General features: G+C 44.5%; 2 long non-coding RNA genes across 2 annotated transcripts; both read right to left on the bottom strand.

Annotated features, from left to right (window-relative positions):
- Positions 1–538: 538 nt before the first annotated feature.
- Positions 539–10,019, bottom strand: LOC140219874 (uncharacterized). The gene is made up of 3 exons (XR_011896137.1): positions 9,783–10,019; positions 1,972–2,061; positions 539–754 (listed from the first exon to the last, which is right to left on the bottom strand). It is a non-coding gene; the product is annotated as an uncharacterized lncRNA (long non-coding RNA).
- A 3,532-nt stretch (positions 10,020–13,551) lies between these two features.
- Positions 13,552–16,174, bottom strand: LOC129383253 (uncharacterized). Its single transcript, XR_008611130.1, has 2 exons — positions 15,688–16,174; positions 13,552–13,896 (listed from the first exon to the last, which is right to left on the bottom strand). It is a non-coding gene; the product is annotated as an uncharacterized lncRNA (long non-coding RNA).
- Between the last annotated feature and the right edge of the window lie 3,874 nt (positions 16,175–20,048).

Genomic DNA, 20,048 nt, shown 5'->3' with positions numbered 1-20,048 from the left:
GTGGGATGCTATAAAATAGTTAACGCGAAAAAAAGGGAATATTTACGCAGGTACTCTCTACAGCTAAATTAAGAAGCGTTTGTATATAATTCAGGGCTCACTTTGATTACAAAAAAAAGTTCGGATTGCGTCACATCCCGACAAAAAAGCAACGACGTCAGTTTTGCGAGCTGCATGCCAATGGGGGTAACAGCATGTATACATAAAGGCAAATGCATAGCTTTAATCTCCCACATACAGCACACACGCATATATGTATACACACAGATGTACACGCATCCTCTCTGCTAATTGTGTTTTAGCAACAATGGTCTTGTTGATGTCGCTCTCAATGGGCTCCGAAAAAAATTTATTGTCAGGTCCTTTGACCCATGCGATTGAACCATCAGAAAATCATCACATCAAGTGGATTTTCACTTCCCCGATGCATTTTGCAGCGGGCGGAATCGCGCCAAACGCCCAGAATGAAACGTCATGTACATTTTAATCACGCATCCGTCGAACGTATCCAGTTACAGACAGTCAAACTTTTCTTACATTACTTTTGTCTTGACTCAACTTTATTACGAAGTAGACAAACGTTTCTGTAGAAGCATGATTTACAAACATCGACCATATCAACGGTTCCTTCGAGCTCTCGCTGTGCACATGCAGGTGAGCTTGCGGACACCGATGCACCTGCCGCTGAAATAGGGTCCCCGGCGATAGCAGCGACTTCGACAACTGCGAAACGATGGACAGCCAGCACGGCCCACTGAAAGAGTGTAGTGGAAGGAGTAATGAAATGATTGGCATGTCTGAAAGGACAATGCAAAGAGTCAATTCGTGGCTAAGTGAGAGCCTGCTGATCAGATGGTGCACTCCGTCCTCAAGATATGACTTTGTAACGCAAAGTGGCGAGCAGACGCACAAAAACCGGGAAAAAAAATAAGAAGAAAAGACAGTCAAGGACTAGAACTCGACCTAATGATTTTTCGTTTTTGTCTATCCGCTACTTTGCGGTACGTTAGCATAGTCAGAACGCAAGGCCAGCAATCCTGACTGTCAGTCCTTCTAAAGTCTTCATAATATTCTGCCAATCTCCTAGGTGTTCTTGTGGGCAGCTGGGAAGAACTATGTTAGATACATTTGTTTTCGATCTCACAGTCTGTCTATGGCTTATTATGAACAAATGAATGCGTGAAGTTCTTCTTCGTGAAGAAGCTGCATTAGGAGCCTGTGTAAAATCATTCTTAATTAACTGGTCGCAGCCTGTAGCATAATCTGTCCATATCCCGGCACCTTCGCTTTTCTATGAATTGCCAAATAGGCCTGGTGCACCATGAGGTTGCTTGTTTGCATTTTTTTCTACATACCCTATGCGCAGAGTTTAGTTTCGACCATCTTCTTACTTTAAATTAAGACTCATTACTACTCAGGGCTCATATTCAACACAGTTTGCTAAACATCGTCCATGATTACAAGGCACGGCCGTCTACGGTCCAATCAAGTTGACAAAAGTTGTCCGTTGGGCTTGTTGGTATATTATGATAGAGGCAAAGGGCACAGTGCATCAGAAAAATGACAAAAGAAGAACACACATGACAGACATGTTCGCCTGTGTTCTTCTTTTGTCCTGTTTCTGATGCGCTACGCCTTTTGCCTCCACTTTGGTCCAATCAAGTCATTACAAAGATTATTACCAATATTTGCACAAATGTAGTGCAGTAGGCTTTTGAATGTGTGTGTGAATGGCTGCCTCGGCAAGCTACAGGTTGCCTGACTGTTGTGGCTTTCTTTTCTTCTCAACTCTGCATCTCTGTTTTCAATTAGTTGTTTGTAGCTGGATGTGACAAGAGCATTGAAGAGTGAAAAGAAACTTGTTTAAGTGTCCGAAGCGCAATGGTCCAACAACAAATTAAGGTTATAATGGCGATCGCTTACAAGGCACTGCAAAATTGAGCAAGCGCCCCAACACACCTGTACACTTACCTAGTCTATAAGACTCTATGGTGATCGCAGTGGTGTTGGCTTCGATTTCCACTTCTGTTACATCCGACTCAGTCACAGAGCACAGGATGCCTGCCAAGATAAAATAATATTCGAAATCCTTAAAGTTCTTTCTGGTCGATTGCACATCAACACGAACGAAATAACACTACTCAAGTTAAAGAAATTGGCTTAGACATGAACTTCCATATTTCACAAAAGAAGGAAATCAGGAGTAGCGCGCAATTGAAGACAATATGATAAACCTATTGGGGGCGAGCTCCACCACTGGAAGAGCTGGCGCCACCGTCGGCGTGACGTGCATGAGGGATCACGTGGGCACAGCGGCCGCGTCGGCTGCTTCGGAAGCGCCGAAGCGAGCTGAATCAGTCCCACCTGCGCCGCGGTTCTGATTAAGCAATGAGGGTTTCCGCCTTGAGTGTCTGCTTGACATCATTTGAAAGTAGTATAATAGGTAGTGGTGGTTTTTGGAGGCGTGCAGCATGGTAGGCTACTGTTAGGTGCCGCAGTGCCGGACGTACGCAACGGAGCCCTGTGTCAGCCTTATTCACACGTAGCCGCAGGGCAAGGAGTTGCGTGAAGCTTAGCTGGCGAGACTTAGAACCGGCAGACAGCCATCGGCTAAAACTCGGGCATGCAGCCAGCGCAGACGCGAGGAAGATTTATGCTACGGTGCCGGGACTGCGCGATGTTTGGTGAGTAGCAGAAAACGCGCACTGAGACGCTCGCCCGCACCCGATGCCCGGCTAATGTCATGACGGTTTGGTCTATGAACTTGTTGATGCTAGATACTGGCAAGTTCACTGGAACGAAAAGGGAGCGGTAAGACGCACATAAAAATAAAGACATGGCATATGGCCTAGTGTTTGTGTTATGAATTAATGCACTAGATTACGAAAAACAAGTCGAGGGAAATCGCACGCTGAGAAGACCGATAAACATGCAGTGCGACGCAACTTGGGAAATAATATCGAAACGTCCAAGAATTTAGAAGACAAAAAATAATAAATCGTCGCGACGGCATATCACAGTCGCCGTAGGCGTCGAAGTCTCTATAGCGAAATTATTTTTGAACAGTTCTGATAGTGTCCATGCAACAATGGTTGCTAGTGCACTGTCAAATGCTCATATGCTGCGGCCTGAAGCTCGCGGCATGCTGCGAAAACGCGCTCACAGCGAAAGAAAAACATTGTGCGCGGACATGCATGCAGACGCGCAGTTAGTAGCTGCAATGAAGCTTCATTCTGTTATGCCCCATTTGGTTATACAGACAGCCCACTATAAGACCTTATTTCACTTAGTTTACTCTCAGCGTCTGCCTACTTTTTAAGCAAGAAGCAGGTTCAGGAGACCCCATCGCGGCAACCGCGCGCCGTTGCATTCACTGTACGTATTCGGCAAAAGGATAGCGTCTGTAAACGATTGTGTGCTTTCAGTTTGCCCAAGATTATTATATCGACAGTCAAAAACTTCCCTCGTTCTGAGAGTACCTATATAAATGTCCAGGAGGGCCGCCGCGTGGTGTTCTTATTGAGCGTCGTAAGCGAAACCTATGAGGAGCGCACCGCGTGATCCCTCATACTACGCAAAGGAGGCGCTTCCGAGAGATGGCGACTCCGTAACTCCTCGCCCCCAATAGCTAAAAACCGCTTAACGTTCCACGTGGAGATCTTCCAGGTAGATGGTCCCCATTTAAAGTGCCTATTTATTGAATGAATGAATGAATGAATCAATCAATCAGTCAGTCAATCAATCAATCAATCAATCAATCAATCAATCAATCAATCAATCAATCAATCAATCAATCAATCAATCAATCAATCAAAAAAGGAACATTATTATATGAGTAGGAAAACTTAATACAGAAATACGTATTTGGACCAAGAATCCAAGAATACAGGAATATTCAACATGAGAATATTTGGTCTAACAGAGCGTAGCCATTTCGGGTGGAGAGGGGTTCTCCGCCGACACCTACGACTCCTCCCCTTCTTAATCTCTCTCTCTCTCTCTCTCTATATATATATATATATATATATATATATATATATATATACAAACTAGCACGCCCCGGACAAGACCGGTTGAGCAATGATGAAGCACTTTATTGCTTTGCCGATACAACACTTTGCTGAACTTCTGGCAAAAGTTTTTCATTGCCACGGTGTGCAGTCACTTCGCATCAAATTATGCTATCATCCTTGTGCTATCTTTAAGAATTATGATATCAAAAAGAAAACTAAAATTTCGTTTACGAATTTATGCATTTGTATAATGTATAATCGAACTATCGTGTGTCTTTTTGTTTGGAGGCCGTACTTGTTTCTGCCCAGGTAACAGTGGAGATAACCATTGTTTTCCAGCCAGATCTTCCAGTCAGTGGTACGGCCACGGCTACGTACGGAAGAGGGCGGACATTATTTTGGAAGTCGCCTATCACACATTCGCTCTTTCGGCGTTGTGGGCATACTATATCACACTCTTAAAAATTACAGCCTTTGCGGCTTATCTTTTTCGATAACGATAGCCTTCTTCTGTCTTGCCCACATTTTCTTTCCTTAACTGCAAGGCCAGTACTTCCAAGTCACGAAGGAAATGCAACAAGGGATACGACGGTTATCGTTGTGGGAAAAGATAAGCCCCGAGGGGGGGGGGTGCAATTTCTTTTAAGAGTGCATTCTAGATTTAGAAATACAGGAACGAAGCTTTGCGCTAGAACTTCGATGTTTTCTTATGACGCAAGTTTCACTCACTTTAGGTGACCTGCGGTCCGGCTTGTTTGAAGAGAAGTTCAGAAGTTACATGCGATCATGGTATTGTTGTCATCCCGCGACGCCGCATATTGCTATTTGGTCACACTCGGGAACTGATGAGGCAGGCAGTGCGTAGCATGGCTACTTCCTGTTTGGAAGCCTTTGCGAAAATTACGGCATCCGTTGTTCACAGTAAAATAAGGGCCAGTAGCTCCAAGAGATTTGAAAGCGTCGTGTCTCCTTACACCCGTCTATTATAAAAATTGCCCAGACATTTAGTAGGATGGGCTTTCCACAGCAAGCAGCACGTGTTACGACGGGGTCCGCGAGCCTTAGCTTGTCGACTGACCTCAGCCGTCTGGTGTTGGGTGATCGGGCAATGACGAGACGCTGTCCCTATGTCCATAATTATCCGCATTCCGCCAACTTCGTTCACGATACCTTTTGTGTGCTCACGCCCTTCCTCGTGTCCGTCACCCAACTCCCCATCTTGAAATTATCTTCCGGTAGTCGTGGTCACACTCTTCAACATTCACCAGGTTGTTTAAAGGAGTACTGACACAAAAATTTTCTATCTTGTTTTTTCCGCTGAATTAAGTAGCTAATGATTCAGTAATCGCGGCACGAGATACGATTTGTTTCAGAGCACGACCGGTAATTATTTCGAGTCTTGTTTGTAGCGACCAGTCCAAGTTTCGCTTTCAGAGAGCAACGAGATTGGCCAAAGAAGGAATGTAAACGCCGCTGGGCACGTGATCGCCAAAAACTGTGACGTACGCATGCCAGTGCGCTCGCCGGCGCGCGAGCTTCGTGTTGCTAGTTCGTCTGCTACGCCTGCGCGTGCTTTGCGATGTCCTCGCCATCATCGTCGTCCTCGTTTTCGTCCTCCAGCGGCGACTATTCCCTGCAGGCGGGAGTCACATCCGTATTAGGCGTGGCCCACCACTTTTGATTGGATCCACTACAAAGCGGCGTCTCGGAAAGTGTGGCTAGCGACACGCACTGCTACAAGTAGTGCAAACCATTCGTCGAGGCCGCTTTGGGAATGAAGGATATTCCAGGAGCAGGACACAAGGCGGCGTAAAAGTCGGCACAGCCTCAGGCTTGGGGGTACGTACTCTTGGTGGAAGATCATCGGACTGATCAAAGCTCGGCCGGTTTTGTTTATACCAGGCACGCTCGAAATGAAACGAGCAAATCTGGCTGCTGCTCAGCGGGGTCCATTCTAAGCGTCCAGCGGCGCGCACGAACTCGGACCACTTCTGCCGCTCATTGACGCCGACGGTAGTGAACGAGCAAACCAGGCGTGCTGGCGATCGCTGGGACATGGTATAGGCCTAGCTCGCTGGCCGTCGGATCCGAGTCCGACAGCCCTTGCGATCCGTCCGCAACTCGTAATAAAGCACCTATATTCGTCAACACCATCAACGTCTGCAGATTTATTTCGCTTATAAGTGACAATACAATTAGCCTTCCCGATGCTGTTGGTAGTGATGAGAAAACACGTTAGCCAGGCGAGCCGCTTCGCAGAGGCGGTTGCAGCGGCGGTTGCGCTGAGCGCTTGCGAGTCACAAATCACGCCAATTATTTACTATTTCGCGCAACGTTTTATGACGTGCACACTTTCGAGGTCACTTTACTCTGACTTATTTTGTGTCGTAAAAAAATTTTAGGTGGTTTATTTGTGCTGTCGTCAGCGACAAAAAAAAAAAAAAAAATAGCACCGGGGCTATCGGAGCGTCGAGAAATTTCTCGCAGGGCCTGCTCCGATGACAGCGAAAACTTGTGACGTAACGTCTTCTCGGTTGTTTATATTCCTTTCTTGATGTCGACGTCTCGAGGTGCTACGTCTTGCGGTTGGTTGCGCGCACGCTTACCTTAAAAATATTTTAAATATTTCCTAAGCTGTATTCACCGTTTATATTATGCAGACGATATGTGTGTGCGTACATAAACCGATCTCGCACGTTAAATCAACTTCTAATTTTTGTGCCAGTAGTCCTTTAACGGCGCGGCGGTCCCTTACATTCCTACATTTTTTTTTTGTTTCTGGCCTGTGAATGAATGTCGAGGCCGTTGATCTACCTGCCCTCCCACCTATTTACTGTGGCAGTTTCTTAGCTTCCCTGACGCAGCACCGCCGTCCTTGATATATTTTGCCTATCAAGATAAAGACCGCCTCTGGAATCTGCCGCTTCACCAAGATAACTTCCTGCGTTACATTGACCCAGAAATGAGACCAAAAATTCCACGACCACTTCCTCGACACTTAGAGATATTGTACCACCGTCTGCTACTGAACGTAACATACACGAACTGCATAGGGCTTACCATACCGTGGCATACCGTACAGTGGCATACTGTACCGCATAGGGCTTACCACTAACCCATATTGTGATAACTGTCGCAACTTAGAGACATTGGAGCACATATTACTAAAATGCCCGCGTACCGTGACGAGAGACAATTTTTTAAGCAACAAATGGACATGATTTGCCACGAACCGTTATACGTTACCGAACATCTTAGGTCCGATGCCCGGCCCATCAAAACAGCGACGGGTTTTGGATTTATTGTTCAAATACCTGTCAGAAATTGGTCTAATAGGAAATTTTTAAAGATTGCACACTTCATATACAAAAGCCCAAATTTACCCGCCATGTCACCTGTAAATGTTAGTATCAGGTCCACTCGGACATTTCATATTTATTTTTATCCTCTTTTTCTCCCACTCTCCTCTGGAATCTTTTAATACCATTCCCCATCCCTATACAGAGTAGCATGCCAGCGGTTATATACGTGCCGGCAGAATTCTCTGTTTTTCTGATAAAGAGCCCCCCCCTCTCTCTCTCTCTCTCTTGCCGTGCGCAAATCATCGTTCTTTAGGTCTTCCTTTCTTATGCCATTTTTGGCCTGTTTTCTTTATTAACAGCGTATACACTCTAGCCTAAAAGCAAGCTCTTCTCAAGTTTATTATTATATTGAAAGTCAGAGACAAGGAAAAGAAAAACAATAGAAAAAAAAGGGGGCGGGTGCCTATTATGAAATTTCCTAGACAAGTAAGTGGCAATATTTCCGGAATGCTTTTCTTCCCGGTAGCGTCGTCGACGATTCGGTCAACTACCAGAAATGAAAAGTTCTTTGATGACACGAACGCCTGGTGGGCGGCAACAAAGCCCCAAATTTTTGTACGTGCGCTCGTGCCATATTTATGTGTGGTGGATTTTGCAGCGCTGATCCCTCCTCAGCAGTTATGGTAAACATGATCCGGAATGAGGTAGAGACGCGTCATCAGTGCGGCCGCAATGTTCTGTGCATGGGGAGAGGGAATAACCCCATGAAACCCTCCCGCCCCTTCGAACAGCCACTAGCCCTCACCTTGCTTTCACATTGAAGCTTTTCCTTTCATCCATGACGCTCTTTCGGAGCTTACCTTCTCAAACTTTGTTCCGTGGGAAAGGGGGAAAGGGGGACGGGGATTCATAAGAAAATTGCGGAAGGCTTTCGAGCGCCCCCCCCCCCCCCCCCCCCTCCTCCTGCAATGCCTTAAGCAACCTTATTCTCAAATTTAACATCACACTATTGATCGAGACCAAAAGAGGCCTGATAACTCTAGACACCGTACCAGATTTCACAGTTTCCTAACTTACAAAATTATCACAAGCGTCGTTCATTTCAGAAACGATGTGTGTTAGCTGCGTAAGGATTATTTTTGGTCAGTTATCTCTGAGAAATATGTCTTCTTACTCCGCGGGAATGATTTTCGTCGGCCTTTCTCTTAAAAGTAGCTTAAAGTTGGGTGCCATAACGAACCTTATTACCTTATGAGGGCACGCAATTGCTGTGATATTAACTCCTGGCACTTTTCGTTGATAAATAGTTACTTAAAACCATCCCATCATTGATATAGAGCCAATATTCTTGCTAAGTATTAAACTTTTCTTCATCTAAACTCCATCTATAGCATTAGGAGGTTGTTTATTACCGGCCGCTCCACTGTATGGAACAAGTAAACTGGCAAGCAATACTAACACCATGCCATTTGCATACCTGCCAACTCTAATTTCTCGCGAAGGTTACGAATTTCGACTCCTTCAGAGGTTTTATGATTGTTATACAAGTTTTTACGAACATGAAATTTTATTCTAGAAGATGTTCTGAAAGTGTTAAAAAATGAGGTGGTGCAACGTTGCAAAAAATGCATATGTGAAAAGTTTTGCAGTTGTGAATTTAAAAAAGTCACCTACTTGAAATCATAACGCGAATGAGAAAGACCGACACAAATTTTGTTCGAGGGTTATTTTCTAAACCTATGTCTCAGCCTCTGTTGTTCATGTAGTGATTTCAAGTTGGGTGTTCTCAAAATTACCATGGACCAACTAGCTTCTGTTATTGCTCCGGTGGTATCTGCGCCGTCATGTTGTGATAATGTATAACACCACATACCAGAGGGGTACCTGCTTTGAGCAAGTTTATTCTCGCAGGCTCCTGAAGCAGGTGAAAGTAACTGCGTTGTATCATTGAAAAAAGTAATTATACTCTAAAAACTATGCGTTGCTTTTCACTGCCGTTGCTTTTCACGATGCTGATAGCAACCGGAATAGTAGAGATCCCGATGCTCGTTGTCTTAAGGGGTTTTCCTGCATCTTGTGGCCACTATACAAAATATCACTCTCGTTTTAATTCCCGATTGTTTTTATTACAGAAAATTTGCAACAAGAGCGTTAAGAAGCCTCAGAAATTTCGCTGGTTCTAAGTGGTCCATCTCCTCACTCCTGCTACCACTGTTCAATAGTTAGGGATCATCCTAGTCTGAAAACATAGCTTTGCCGTTAGCATACACTTCTTTCAACACTAGTTTATGTATCTCAACGTGCTGTGGCTGCTAAAACAAAAAGCCGTAAAATGGTGCGTTTACAGTAACAAATGTTTTCCGCCTGGTTTTGTCATGCGACTTTCACCTTCCCCCGATTTACGGGGCAAATTTAGATCCATATGGGGAGAGCCAGCATCAGGAAAGCATCGTAGCGGAGTACGTACCTGTTAGCGTCAAAACGATAAGCGCAATCCACAGCGTCTTCATCCTAAACACAGGACCGAACACTTGGATATGACGATGTGGTCCAAACCTTCTTTAAAAGTAAATTGTACGTCGATCGTGAGATGACGGTGACATGGCGTATCCTTAACGAATCCTCTCGCTTGCGTGCGTCACACGAGACTGACGTCGTGGCCCAGCTCTGTCATCCTCTCTCGCCGCCTGCAGCTGGAAACACTCTTGGGGATCCTTGCCGCGGCTTGCACTCCTTCCTGTAGGCGGCTCTTGAAAGGGCACACGTCGAGAGGTGCGGGGACCCGACGGAGATAAGATACCGTACCCTAGAAGGCTGTGGCTGGCGCGACCCGATGAAAGGTTATTTTCCGCAAAAGCGGGCCAGGCCATTTAGACCATGTTGTTCCGAGTTCACGTCGTTTACCTCGAGCGTAGCTCATGGAAAGCGCCTTGTTGAGCTCTTAATCGCTCAGTTTGCCTGTCGCCAAAGAAACCCATGATCAAAGCGTTTGGTTTTCACGTGACAGTTGTCATGGAGGGTGGAGTTAGAAATCGAAACTGCTCTCTTAAACTGGCAGCCCTTTGTGAATCCGCTGGCTTTTGTACTGCAACTTACTTTGAATTCCGCGGGACTTGGCCCCTGACGAAAAAGAAAGATGCCAGAAAATAAGGTACTTCATGATAGTTGCTGCTTTTCTCAGTACATAACTGTAGGCTTAATTTTGAGTTGTTCCATAATACGCAAATCTTTTACCTTTGCACAGACTGTTCTTCTCGAATTAAGTGCACTGATGGCGCTTAAATGTCGGAATCTGCTGGTTGACTATGTTATCCCAAGTTAAAAAATCGTGGCGCATGTGATGGTGAGTTGCCGAAGAGTTACTGGGCGAGTAACAAAGGTACAACGTTAGGTTAAAGTGTCCCTCAATTATAAATGAATGGTATACTCCACTGCAAACTACTGTGTCTTCCGCGGAATATTTCACCCAGGATGAAATATTACGCGCGGATCTGATTACTGGTTTTAGCTCTTTATCTTTGTCTAGATTTATTTTTGTTGAAATTACAACCGTGATCCAGTGCACAAACAAGTTGTGTGTTCTAGTGAAGTTTCACGACTGCGCGAAAATCTCGCCCACTCATCCTCCTGTTCCATACTTCTTCTGACCCGTTAGTTCTTGTTTTCGCTGTCTACTAGGTATGATTTATCTTCTTGATGATTTCGCTGTAAATCACAGTAACAATTATAAACAAATAAGCACTACACACACTTGCAAAGAAAGTTGGAAGACTACTGAGGTACTACGCACTGTTACATTGGTAATAAATGCTGGAGAATACGTCCTCCTTAGGCGAAAAAAATGCATGGGCATTTACTTAAGCAAAAAAAAAAAAAAAAAAAAAAGAAATCTCGTGAGAGGTTTATGGGCGTATTAAACTCACACTGAGAGATTGCATCCAACAGGGCATTGGCTAAGAAATAATGCATTACTGTTTGACGTTTGCATTTATCAAAACGCATTGTTCAATAGCCTACCATACAAATAAAATTGTAAACCAATATGACGGAATAAATAATATACGGAATTTTAAAATTCGTCCGTTGCAGACAGCGCAGTTCTAGTTCTTGAGCTGTATTACTTGAACCAACTGGGATTACTTGCGCAAGATAATTGGGATGCCTAATTGGTTAATTGCCAATATCACAAATTGAGTTTCTAAGCATTAATTTTACTGTACATACTGCAATCAGCGAATTGTGGCTAGTGAGTCGGTAAGCCATATCCACTTGGAAAGAATTCCGAGGAGAGCACTAGGTTCGAAATATCTGCTCTGAAACTACCGGTAGAGATTCACTGCTGTTCCGCTTACGCTTTTATGCACTAAAGCACAAAAGCAACTGGAACGGCCATGCTTTTCGCTGCATATTTTCGGAAAGAACACCGAGAACTTGGTGCCATTGTGGAAATTTCTTCCAAACGGATAGGCCTTGTGAACGCTCAGGCTGCCATTTGTAAACTTCTATACGTGTCGTAAAGCCAAAATTAAAACGTATATTAGTGCACTTTTGTTAATTAGTTGATAAACCATTTGTATTTCTAATCCAAGTGTTGCTTACCTCTGAGTATTCCAGCTCAATGAACAGAAATATGCTATGAGCCACAGGCAATCTTCAAAAATTATGTTTACCCCTAAAAGAACTCTCCGTACTTTCTCAATGTCACAAATTTGCTGGTTCGTATTTGAAAACTGGGACAATTCTATAAATTCCTATAGGTCGGACATGTCGTGATCATGTACTCAGTAGAAGAAGCAGCTGCAATATGTACGCTGGAAGTAATAAATACTCGATGGGTGATTCAAGGAGCTTATGGATGAAATGCCTTATTGGCTCAAAGCTTATAATATCGCTTATCGTTATAATTTTATCGCACTGGCACTGATAGAGATGTTCGAGGCGCGAGAGCTCCGCCGCTGCCGTGCTTTCAAGGTATGGACGGCGCATGCGAGATGCCAGCGTGGAGAGCTGGAAGGCCTAAGGACACGCTCGTATCATTTTGCTGCGAAAATGATGAATCCAATTGCACGCATGGTCGTACTCCACTAAGTCGGCTGTACGTACGTACACAGCCACAATAGGCACAGTCATGAAATGCACAATGGTATGTATGACATCGTTGTGCAAACATTGGTATGAGAGTAAACGTCGAGGTAAGTTTAACTAATCTTTCCGTTGGGGCCCTGACAAAAGCCGACAGCTTTTCGGTGGTCTAGTGCCGTGCACAATCGAGGCACTAAACCTGTGACGTCACTGCCGTGCCGGCGTGCATTATGGTGGCAGCGTTGTGACAAACCTGATAACCACCAGGGCGCGCTGGCAAAGGGTTTCATATAACAATTACTAGAGGGAACTCTGGCGCCACTGTCTATGGGAGCTGCAATGTGGGTGGCTCAGCCAGCCTGGGAATTATGGGAAGTACGTGAACTTCCCTAAACTACGTCGCCCTGGCTTCAAACGGCTTCGTGACTTTGTAAGTTCATGCTTTTCAACAATGTACTGCCTAATAAACAATTAAATACCATTATTAAAATTGTCCGATGACAGCATTCGCGCACAGGAGCTCAAGAGCGGAATTCTGATATGGAAACCATTACGCCATGAACGCATGCGTCTACAAGCGATGTGAAACGCACTTACGAATTTATTGACAGCGTAGATAATTTTCCACTCACGGTTATTTTTCTTTCTTTGTTCGATTACGTTCAGACGGTTGCCGGACAAACGAAGCTGTTTCGCTGGAAGCTGTTCGAGCATCCCTAATACCATGCGCTAATTTCATCATGCTTTGAAGCAAGTTTCTTGTGTGTCTTTTTTTTATAAATATATGATTTATTACTGTCAGCAGCCTACTGAAGAAGCAGTATACTGCAAGCGGAGTCGAGTTGTGACTTCTATGGTCTAAAAAAAATTGAATTCTTTAACCCAAAAGTCGAATCGCTGCTAGGAAGTGTTAAATATTTTAGATAAAAAATTTAATATCAAGTCGTTCCTTTGAAGCGCTGCTTATTCCTCATGACTCCGCTTCAAGAATTTCACGAACCTTCCATGGTTTTCTGATGCCTGCGCTGGAAATGGCGTTTTAGTTCTAAACGATGCCAGCAAGCCAGATGGAATGAGGGTAAACTTTGACTGTTACATCAACCGCACTGGTGACAGTGAGTCGCGGAACAGAAAACAATCGCAAAAACAACTGGTGCTGCCGAATTACGTGCTTTATTCCAGATGCGCTGCTACACCGTGCCTCGAGAGGCGTCAGCGATCAGTAATGTTACTTGTGGTCGCCTGCATAGTGCTTTCCAGGGGATGCAGTGGCTTTGTTGGAGTTCGCATTGTAGGGGTGATCGGCGTTCGCATTTGCATCGGAGTCTGCGTTATTATTGGCGTTGTTGTAGCTGTCGTCATAGGCGAGAGCGCTGTCACAGAGCTGGAAAGCTACGAACGCGATCACAAAAAGGCAGGCGGCGTAGCGAAAGCCACTGGATCTCTTCTGGCACGAACTCATTCCAGACATGGTGAAGGCTGCTTGGAATGTCTTGCTTCTGCAAAAAAAGCGAAACGTGGACAAGCAAGTGATGTCAAAAACGAGGTGTTTGCATAGACGTGCAACTGAACATTAGGAAATTACATCGCAGCAACAGAACGCCAATATCGTTGGGCTTACGATCACAGAGGGAAGCTATTTAGTGAGTCTTCCGCAGGTTTATTTGGTTTACCACGTCTAACATGCTAGTCCACATGGGAAAGAGGACAAGTTAATATATTCGCATAGTGTGCGTCACAGATAAACAAATATTCGTAACGAAAAAACAACGTTCAACATACAAGCTGAACTACGCTATGATCAGTTTCTCTTAGAAAAGGTAAAATGGCTGCGTAATGTATATAGACGCAGAGGCGGCGTTAGTCCATAGACAAAGTACATGTAGTCGGTCACAGTATAATAGCCTCTGATGCGTATTCAGTGCATCAGACACAAGCATTTTTATTGACCCTTGATATAAAAGGTAAAAGAATCGCATGCAGTGTCGCAGTCAGTGTAGTTGGGATTGATCTGGTTATAAACAAAGCTGCAATAAAGCCATGGAACCCTCCTTGACCTCTAGAAGCGGAGCGCTGGAAAAAATGGCCTCGGTAGTGATGGAATAGGTTGAAAACAGCAGATTCTAGGCATTTACCCGAGAGCTGCTTTCATTGCGATAGCATTGTTGTGGAGGTGCGGGGCGCCGTCAGCATTGGCGTGGTCCTGGTGTCCTGCTATCGAAGCCGCATGCGTCACTCACACGCATAGGATCGCCAGAGAGGCGGAGGTCGCTTAGTTGCATAAACTAATCGAAGTGGACGGACCGTCAACACTCCCCTCCACAGGCTGGGTGGAACCGAGCAGGCGTTCTGCCTTCCGCTGCGGGCATGACCTTTGTACGCAGGCGTACTATAAGCCCACTGAGGTTGCTGCTTGGCTGTATGTGTATGCACTGGTCTGAATAAAACGGGCCGTAAACGTCAAGCTAGCGTTTTCTAACGTTACACTTTGTGCGCAATGACGTCATCTGTTTCCCGTCGGTCTCTCGTCGGGCACCCGTTGGAGATGCGATTCCGGTAACGCCTCTGGTGGCGCTCCTAGTTACGCAAGCATTGTGAGAAACCTGGCAGCTGCCAGGGCGCAGTTCGTTCTGGCTGGCAGCAGTTGTCTTGCGTGGCGCGTCGTGCCAACACGTCGCAACCGCGCACAGTTAGAGAGCAAATCGAGAACAACACTGAGCCTTGCTGTCGCCCTCCATGCTTCGACCTTCAGGCGAAACTGCTCGAGTTTTTTCATGCCACTAAAGTTTCCAGCAAAGTACACCCTTCTTAAATAAGCAGTGAGGTTAGCGACACTCTCACTTCGGAAAATAACTGGGCACAATGGAGAATCAAAGAAAAATAAGAACTCTCGAATATCCGGCTATGGCAGCCGTAGCGCAACAATGCGAGCGAGATAGAGAGAGATAGAGAGAGAGATAGAGCTAATTAGCCTACTAGCTAGTTAGCTAAGGTCTTCTAAAGGATATTCTGTCCCTTGGGATGTGCAGAGCGTACTTGCAGCCTTCCCTTGGGCTCGCCGTAAAATATACAAACGAAACTGCTGCTTTTGTAGGAAGTAACTTGCTTCTTCGGAACCAGAGGGCTCGGAAACAGATAGGAATACGCCGCATTAAATGATATAGTCATTTTTAAACCCTTTGCAATAGATTTAAAATTCTAACCGTTTCTACTGCTTTATAACACGCACTTAGTGCGCAGGCAGGATTGCCTTTTCTTAGACGGAGGTGCGGCTTCGCTGGTGAACTTACCCGAGCAAAGAGACCAGTCAGCTTTCCAGCTTAGGCGACGTGTCAAAGACGGGCTTCAACAGGCACCTTATATATAGTCCTAATGCTTGGGCATTACTTTCAAATTATTGGCTGGCCAGTATTCTTCGAGAATAACTGCGATTGTCATCAAACACAAAGCGTTCCTTGTTGCTCATAGTCGAATTCTAAAAGCCGCAGTGATTGTTGTGGCAGGAGAAAATGAGCACGCGCAACTTTCTTTGTTATAAATGCCCCAGGAAAATGCGAGAATTTAATTGCGTTCGCCGAGGGATATTGTCCATGTAAGAGTTTAATGCTAGTTCACGAGCTTTATTCGAACAATAATCGACCGCACTCTGAAGGCGAATCAACAAGTCCCAAAGCTCATGTTAAAATAAGGAATGCTCTAATTTTAAAGGAAAAAAAGAGAATAAACCGTGTTCGCAATTCTAAGGATAGCTTTTAAGTGAGGCATCTTACGAAAGCAATGACGATATATTCGTTTTCAAAGCAGCGTCTAAAAACGCAGCTTACGTGTACTATGACAGGAAAACTGTATGCCCGGCTCGTGTAATGCAACCATGTGCATGACGCAAGCCCTACCATGTGCAGCTAGCCCTTCCTGTTGATTTAAACGATGATCGTTGCCACCGTTAGTTGTAAAAAAGTGTAGTGAAGAGAAGTGCACTTGCAAATTTGAAATATGGTCTGTTATTTTCCTGTAGATGGCCGAAGCGTGAGGGTTAAAAGATTGAAGGTTGCTTAATCCCAGAACAAACCCACAAAGGTGAAACATTATGCGCACAATTGATTTTTTTTTGTATTAGATTAGGTAAAGCGTATCACTTCGTGGCACATAGCGGACATCCATTACATGCCTGTATACATACTACACCGTTTCACCACGTTTGCTTAATAAAGACGATAAAAACTGCAAGAAACACTGCCAGAAAGCAAAATACTACCGCTAGTGACGTTCTGTGACAGCATCTAACGTTACATATTTAGTCAGGATGGAAACATTTGTGTGGGGCATTTGTTTTTTGCAGGTCTTTTTTTCTTCTTTTATGGCGATGGAGACTTCTATACAGTAGCGGGGAAGAAAACTCATGCACCTTGAGCTTCGAGTACATGGAACCCTGAGTGTTGAGCATTGAGCTTGAACATTGATACTGCCCGCAATTGCTTTGCTGGATGCCAGGCAGTTGTTTGTGCATCGCGCGTGTTCTGTCATAAATTTCAGAAATATAGGTTTTTCTTTGTTGTCCTTTGTGCGGTGAATAATTAACTTTTTCTTGTACTTCGAGCCGGCGATGCAACTATTTCTCTTTTTAAAATGCGCGACATGTCTTCCTGTAAATGTAGGCGCAATCTGATTAACGACAATCTTTAAGAATCCCTAGAAAATGCAGGTATCTTCACCTGTAACGGAACGTCGACTGTCTTGGAATGAAACCAAGCAACATTTAAGCTGTCATCGACGCTTCAGAATTCGCGATGGAAGAGGATATGCTGTTATTGTAACAAACTTGGCTAGGTGTTAAAGCAAGTATAACTGGTACTGGATTCAGACACGCAACCTGATCATCTGTAGAGAGGCTCAACCACTTCGCCGCCATGCCTACTTCTCTTATTTCGGGGTATTCATTTAAATACGATGAAGATTACGTTCCTGTCATTGGTTAGGATCATCGGACGTTCGCAATACTGTAAATATAGTTCTTGTAGATGCACCACAGTCTGCTTGCCGCTCCGAGGAGACTGCAGAGCTTCACTAATGGATCACAGTATGCTCAGAAGGAAACTTCAGTTCGATCTTAGCTGCGACTTCGTTGGGGATAGACATGACAAACGCGCAAATGCACTCATGTGGCAGTCATTGAAGAGCTTTCAACCAAAAAGTGGTTTGAATAAACAGAATCAAGTATATTTACAGGTATGGAACAGCATAATTTATAGGCGCTAATGTTTTCTCGTAATACTCAGCTATTTTCTAATATTTAATTCAAATCTCAAATAAAATTTCAATTATACACCTCCAGAACATATGTACATGCCTCAGTTCTTTAACATCAAACCATAACATATTCTGAAATGCACGAATAAGGCATGATGCCGAACGGTATGCACGGTACGAAATATTCACAATATTTTCATTTAGAATATTGATTAGGCATGGAGCAGTATGTGTTTCTTTGTCTACTCGCTGATTTTCTTTTTTACCTAATTTAGACGTTCTCTGTATGGGCTTCTCTCTGTTCATCATTTGTAAACATCGAGCTGAAAAAGCTTTATACTGTATTTTTGGGTCCTGAAGCGCAGAAGCGAAATTTACAGCATATAATCATTTCACTTCGCTACGTAATCTGCCATATATAAACAAGCAGGCGAAACGTTCCGAAGCAGTGACATATACCTGGATATTTTCGAAATAAATTTGTTAAGACTTCACTGAAAGTCGTCACGATGTTTATTGACTATACATTTCTACAGCGAGAAACGTCTTACCATAAATGTTTCTCAAACAAACGCACATGGTTACATGTTTTCCAACAGCAGAATCTTCAAATATTACTTAAGTTTTTTTTCTAAACTCAAGCACCAACCCGATTTTCCGAGTCCAAGGCGATCACACACACACAAAAAAAAATTAGAATGCCGGGTTTTACGTTGCGGAACTACACAGCATGTTGCGAGGCAAGCTGTAGTGCCAGAGTCCGGTTTAATCTTTACCACTTGGATTCATAGGCCGCTGACCACCTTTGGAATTTGCAAGAATTGAGGCGTGGTGCGCCGATCATGCCACGCAAAGTATGTTTGAAAAAATTATGGAACTGTCGCACGGAGCTGGAGTATCTAAAATTTTATGAGATATTCCTTGCGCCCTTCCTCTCGAGCGAGTCACACTGCTTGCTGGAAAATCAGCCACACGCATGAAGGCCTCTAGGTCTGACACACTGTCTGCAGCCTCAAAATTTGTGACACGTGACTTTGCTAAAAGACAGAATGCAGGGGGTGCAAAAGCACCACTCGAACTGCAACGCGCAACAAAAAAGAAAAAAGAAAAGAACAACAAAAAGGGAGGCCTGGCCTGTGGTGTATATGGGATACAGCCCCTTGGCTTTGATAAACGAGAGAACACAGGACGCCATCTCGCTTTTTGGACGCTGGTCCTGGGAAAAGACGTGCGTGTTTAAGCAGGAAAAGAATCTTTCATGCGGACAGCATCGCGATGCGATATTTATATATTTGCTATGTTCTTGCAATAATCAAGTGATTTGAAAAATATTCTTGCGGTAACAAAATGCTTCTGGTGAGAAGACGGCTCAAAATTTTTAGCGTAAAACCACACATTTCAACAGGGCCAGGTAAGGGCCCCTTTAACGTGCACTGAATCCACTGTGGATGAGCGTTTCCGTAGAGAACCACCACCTTTGAAAGAGACCGCGGTGGCCACGATCAAATCCACGACGTTGCGCTCTGAAGCAAAACGCCACACATCGACTTAGTCATCGTGGCAGGTCACGACAATATTTAGGTGGATGGCTTTCCTTCAGCAGGTGCAAAGTTGTTAATGCGATAGTATTAATTACATGACAATCCCGCACAATTTGTAGGTATCCGTGTGACGAAAAGTGTGGGGCGACTCCAAATATAGTGCAGTCCAACACGGAGTCACAACGTACTGGCTGACACGAGGCAAAGATACGAGAAACTGGCTCGAGGCGCATGCGTCAGAAGTCTTAAAGAGCGAGCTCGGCGCGACGTGAGCATGCGTGCAATCGTGTCCTAATGGTTAGAGCATTGGGTCGCTGCGCTGGACGATAGAAGTTTGGTCCCACGATCAGTCAGGCATTACTTTATAGCAACATAGTCAGCCTTCTGCCACTTTCAAGGTATCTAAAATAGGTCTCGTGGTGGTTTGAGCGTGCGCGATTGCTTCACAGTGTGCTAAAAATCGCGAAGAGATGCGTGATACGGAAAGGCCACTTTGAGAAACAAGAGTGCGCAAACTAGGTGACCCCTGATTAACGCGTGCACCGCTGTAGGAACAACACAATTTAAGTCTGCTATCGCATACTTAGAGTGTTGTGGCAATTTTTGACTTATATTTTGAGCAAACACAGAATAGATACTCATTAATAAGGCACGTGTCCTTTAGGTGGCAAGAAATTGAATGTAAGGTTACCATTTATTTCATGCTACTAGCCCAAAATGTTTGGCCACGTGAAGAACTGATCTTTAACTCGTGAACAATGCCACGTCGGCTGCCGTGCTGAAGTTGGCGCACTCATGGTTGCACTGATATGTAAAGTCGGTGTCACAGAAGTGAACCTTTCAGTTGACAGTTGTAAAATGTT

The sequence above is a fragment of the Dermacentor andersoni genome, chromosome 8 (assembly GCF_023375885.2).
Source record: "Dermacentor andersoni chromosome 8, qqDerAnde1_hic_scaffold, whole genome shotgun sequence".
NCBI classification, from domain to species: Eukaryota; Metazoa; Arthropoda; class Arachnida; order Ixodida; family Ixodidae; genus Dermacentor; species Dermacentor andersoni.
The sequence above is the reverse complement of the archived record's forward strand: the minus strand, read 5'-3'. Positions and strand labels throughout refer to the sequence as shown.